The sequence below is a fragment of the Arachis stenosperma genome, chromosome 1, assembly GCF_014773155.1.
Source record: "Arachis stenosperma cultivar V10309 chromosome 1, arast.V10309.gnm1.PFL2, whole genome shotgun sequence".
NCBI classification, from domain to species: Eukaryota; Viridiplantae; Streptophyta; class Magnoliopsida; order Fabales; family Fabaceae; genus Arachis; species Arachis stenosperma.
The window spans coordinates 47,194,206-47,199,907 of record NC_080377.1 but is presented as its reverse complement, the minus strand read 5'-3'; the positions used below and the strand labels follow the sequence as shown (position 1 = coordinate 47,199,907).

The 5,702-nt window shown below is 33.2% G+C and overlaps 1 long non-coding RNA gene across 1 annotated transcript; it reads left to right on the top strand.

Moving 5' to 3' along the window:
• The first annotated feature begins 2,458 nt into the window (after window positions 1–2,458).
• Window positions 2,459–3,315, top strand: LOC130935690 (uncharacterized). Its single transcript, XR_009067953.1, has 3 exons — window positions 2,459–2,634; window positions 2,734–2,812; window positions 3,246–3,315. It is a non-coding gene; the product is annotated as an uncharacterized LOC130935690 (long non-coding RNA).
• Window positions 3,316–5,702: the final 2,387 nt, after the last annotated feature.

The window sequence follows — 5,702 nt, the reverse complement described above, 5'->3', positions numbered from 1 at the left end:
ACTGATAATTTATTTACTATCACTCAATTAAATAATATTTTTTTCTCAAGGATTTTGGTGAATTTAATTACTTCTTAGGAACTGAAGCACACAAGTTAAGTTAGGTTATTTCTCTCCCTTTTCTGTTGTAAATTCTTGATCCATTTATGTGTAATTAATTCTGCCCAATGCGTTATTAGTGCAAGAGTATAAATGCTGTAACTTTAATCATGATAGACACAATAATAGCAATTCATGCAAATACAGAATTTTATTATCTCAAATTACTCTTCTCTGTCTCATTCAAACTTCATCAATATTGGATTAGTTGACCTTGTATTTTTCATTAAATTAAGTGGATCAAATTTGACTCACAATAGCTCAAAATATTTTTCGTACAAATTAATTAAGATATTTGCTACGGTACGTTAATAAATTTATATGTATTGATACGTTAAAAATATAGACAAAAAGTAACAAGTCATGTGAAATTTATTTTTCACATCAGCATTTAATTTTTTTTTAAATATATATTATATTACCACTTTTACTAATACACCCCTTTAATTAAATAAAAATAAAAATATATTTTTTATTTAATTATATAAAAAATCTTAAACATTCTTCTTTTATTTGATTAGACAAAAATACCCTTTTAAATTAATCAAAATTTAAAATTAAACAATAAAACAAAACAAAAATATATCTAAAAAACAAAAAAACAAAATAAAAAATTATTTCTGAAATCTGATTTCAAAAACCCTCTTCATCTTCTCAAGTTCTTCTCTCCTCTTCGTATCACTATCTCTCTTTTCCTGGAGCTCGGTCTCTCTCATCTCTCTCACCGTGGCGTCGCCGTCGCTCTCTGTCTCGTCATCGTCTTGCACATAGTCGCGCGCCTTCGTTGCGCTCTTCGTCGCCGGCGGCAGAAGCAGCAGGTCCTGGGGCTCGTCGTCTTCTTGCTTCGAGTGTCGCCGTCAGCCTTCTTCGTGCAATCAGAAGCTGCTTCATGATTTGGTGAGTTCTAACAAAGGTAGGATTTTATTGTTCCAAGTTAGTTGAAACTTGAAACCGTGACGCTGATTTTTTCTTCCCTTTTCATTGGAATCATCGAAACCAAAGCCACACACTGTTAAAACCAGTGTTCCTCCTTCGTAGTTTCCATCATTCATTGCAAGTTTTTCTCCATTTCCTCGCACACCATTCTCCATTCCTTCTTCGACCTCATCGCCACAAAGAATCCTTATATTCTCGCTCACCCACTTCGCTAGATCACACTGTGATTTGAGCTCAGCAGCTAAAAAAATCGGTTTTTGATTTGTGGGGTTTGTTCAAAATGACGTCTTTCACCATCCCTTGACCCAAGTGTCTATCTTTTTCACATTTGGGATTGAACTCTTAGACCACACAATGGAACATGCACGTGGCTGGGTTGGGATTGAAGAAATCCCAGTCATTTGAATCTTTGGTTTGTGATTCAAACTCAATTGGGGTTCAGGTGTGTGTGATTTGTTCTGATTCTAAATGTGATTGTTTTTTTTTGTTCCTTTGTCGTGCTGGTTTATGTAGATTACATGTTTGAGATTTTGATTCTATGGTTTTGAAGCTGAAAATGTCTCTATAGAATGTTCAATTTTGATTATATTCTATCACCTTCAATTTCGATAGTGAAGGTTTGAAGCCTTAATTCGAAGGTAAGAAGCGATAGTTTTCAAGTTTATTGGCTGAATTAAGAAATTTGGGTGCCGTGCAGTTAACTTGTTTCTTTTTTAGCATTTATCAGTTGTTAATTATTGTCTGTGTTCTTATTTTAGCAATTCTATTGAAAAGTATTCCAAAGTGCATATTTTTTTGAACTACACTGTAAGCGCATATGTTCAATCAGGTCCTGTTTTTTTTAATACTTTGATATCTGATTTCTTGGCTGTCATTGGGATATGACCCGGTCATTTTATAAACACAGGTTTTGCTTGTTGTCAGCTCAATAAATTCTTATATGAATCAGATAAGATATTAACTGATTGATGAAACTGTCCTGTATGAACCACAATGATAGAAATAAAAATTTCCTTGGAGATGAATATACTTTGTTTTAAATTAAGGTTTCTTTTATATTGCATTCTTTCTCTTTTTTTGGCCAAAAATTTAATTTATTCAGTTAGAAATCAAGGTAACAAAGTCACTCCATTAAAGTCAAAACTTACTTATTTATTTGATGTAATTCCTAGGATACATGTGATTATTGTTTCATGCTCACTGAGGACTTGTATGGATATCTCCCTTTTTCAAGTTGATGAAAAACAGATGCACAGGCCGAATTTGCCTCTTTAATTGCAAGGATAATTTATAACAATGAAATTAAAGGATTGGTTGTCATGGTTAAATTTATAGTTTACCTATTAGGTCCTAGATATCTTAGTATGCTATGTCTTATGTTTCTCGAATTCATCTGTTGCATGAACGATTCATATATGTATCTTTCCATATATCTCATTATCTATCTTCTTAAAGGTGTTGTTTCTTTGATGATTCCATCAATATCATTGTTTATTTAGTTGTTAATCCAACACTATGTTAATGTAAAATAAATTGAATGCTTCTAGGTTTGGGTAAAGTGGGGATAGAGACGCCAGTTCATTCCCTAGAACAAGCTAGGTAACGTAATTGATAATTTTTTATAATAGATCAGTTGTTCATTCCTTCAAGTTTTTCATTGTATGCTAATTTGTTTTTCTTTTTCAATGTTCATCTCAGGTGCAAGATTTACACTTTATTATTCCTGACTATTTCTTTTGAGTGGAGCAGTGATACACACCCGCTTTCTTATCAGCAGGTTAGTATTATGTACATTAAAATTGCACTTTCATAGATATTCTGATATTTTGGAAACCATGAGAGTAGACTGTTAATTATTTGTTTATTTTGCATATATATCAATTTTATAGATAACAAGTAATAACAAGCTACGTAAAATTTATTTTCCACATCAGCATTTAATTTTTTCTTTTTTAAATATGTACTATATCACCACTTTTACTAATACACCCCTTTAAAATAGCTGTGACTTGGTCATACCGGCTTCAAATAGAAGGTTTTCTTTAAGACTTATTATTTTTACCTCCAATTGTATTTGACTTTTTTTTATTGCATTCTTGAATATATTAACTGCTTAAAATCATAGACACGTCTAGTGCATCAGTGGATTCTTTACTATAGTTGATGATTTACAGTGCCTGTTTCTTATCTTCCTTACCTTTTGTATTCAGGCTAAGGGAGGGGGACTTACGTTTTGAAAGGTGATCTGTCTGAACGAGCAGTTATTGATGGAAAAATGTCGCAGACACTGCTTGGTGTGGTGTGTTGGAGGGGAAACAAGAGAGGGACATGAATCCAGAACACTGTGAAACCATTGTAGGTCAAGAGAAAGAGGAAGAGGAGAGCATATAGTGAAGTGGGGAGAGAGAAGAGCAGATAAAGTAAACATCTTTTAAAGTGAAGATATAGATAGATACATGGATTTCACAAAGAATGGGATCCAAAACTTTTTGCTACACTGTAATTATGGGAATATTAGTGACGATATAATTCAAGCTGTGTTTGACAATTCCAAATTAGAAATTTTTTTCTTTTTCTCCTTTCTTTGTAGTTGAAAGAAGCCTTATAATCATACATGTTAAATGGTTAGGTGAGTAACAGATTGATTATTAACCGACACAAGAATATGCTTTTCAAATCCCATTGCATTCGATATTCATTTGCTTCTTTCTTATAGTTACTTTACAAGATGCACTTTGTTAAATTATGCAAAAGAATCTCAGCTTAACTTGTCACCATTGTAGACAGTATAACTGGGATTTTTCAAGAATAAATCAATTGACATTTTTATCACAGTAGCATAACAGGAAGATCCAGGCATGAATTTCACTAATGTATTTGTTCATCACTACATTTAAAACCCATTCATCAAAGCTTTAATATCTCATCTTAGCAATTGTATCCCTACCGAACCAAAACATAGAAACCATTTGTGTTATGATTTTATTCTGAAATTGGAACCCTCACTTATTTTCTATTATCATGTATTGTAAAAGGAAAGAACAGGGGGGAAAATATACTAATCCCAGAATAATTTGCAGAATGATTTTTAAATATATAAAGAGCAGAAGCACTTTCTACATACATCCACAAATCCTGAATCCCTCATAGAAGTGTCACTAGACTTCTCGGGAAGACACCTTCTGATGTCACCATATGTTAGTATTCCTTCCAGAAAACCTTCTTGATCGACCACTAGCACACAGTTCTGGTGGCCATCATGAATGCATTGGATTGCATCTTTCAGGGTTGTAGATGATGAAACCTTCATATAGCTGTCAGACATGGTCTGAGAAACCTGAAAAGAGCAATAATGACATTAATGAAGGCATAAAGTTGATGGACAAAAAAAAGGATCACATGTCAGCATTCTGCTGGAGAGTTAACAAGAGAAGGATTATTTTTATTGATTAAAAACTTTTATCAACCTTAAGATTTTCGAGATGAAGTTCCTCGTCAATTGCTTCATGATCAGCAGCATCACCAACAACAGAGAGTTCTAAACCATCAGTAGCATTTGCCTGTCTCCAGTTATCTTCATTTTCATCAGCAGGTGAAACTGGAGAATATCCTTTAGGTGAGTTTCTTGTATCAGATTTGTTGTCAATTTCCTTCTTCCGGTTTGTCACAGAGGGAACCCATATTGCTAATCCAACAGCCCCCTAGGTACAAAGTTTACAGTAACACAGTACGACAACTGTAATCAATAAGAATTACAATAGGACAAAGTACTCCCTTTATAATAAAAATATTATGTAAAATCAATAAAATATTATGCCATAGAGAAACAATTTTCTTCTGCCTTGCTTTAACATAAGATACAGGGAAACAACCAATGAGAAAATGAGCATGTAAGAATATACCAAACATCTTCTCTTGTTCAGTCGAGGTAAAAGAATGCAGTTTGCAAATTTTTCATTTTGTTAAACATAAGAATAGGAGAACAGCAGAAAACTGCACATGCAAGACATAAAATAAACATTTAAAAAAAAGGAGTTACTATTGATAGAACCAACTAACCTCTTCAGCTAACACTTCATTGTTTTTCATTGCATTGAGCCAAAAAGGAAGACAAAAGAGAAAGAAATAAAAGTAAAATAGCATGACAACAAAAGAGAAAAAAAAAGACAAACCAGCAAAAGGAAGAGGTTACCCCTTTGTGCGATCATTACTTGAGAAAAATTTTATGATAGTTAAAATCAGCTCCACAAAAGAAATCGGAGTTGCTTGAGGAATGAGATTCCGTTTTAGTCCAAGAAAATGAGCCTGTTAAGATAAAGAACATACGATGAATGATAAATTAGGAATGCAGCAGAACATGAGTATACTATACAAAGGGGAAGTCAAGGAAGCAAGACTCAAGATGAAAATCATAAACTATGTCTATGGTGAGGTAGCAAGTTGGATTGTGTGTCGAATTTTAGTGGTGATTTGAACTTTGTGATCTATCTTGCGTAGCTGCTTTACCGGATTAAAAGTTTATGCAAGAATGATCCCTTTGCGGCTTTGCCCATTAGACTATTGGAGTGAGTTGATCACATTCAAGGTGATGATATCAAATTCTTAATCTCTCTATTAGAAAAGGGAAGCACTTTTCAAAAGACCTAGGTGACCATAAATCTTGACAA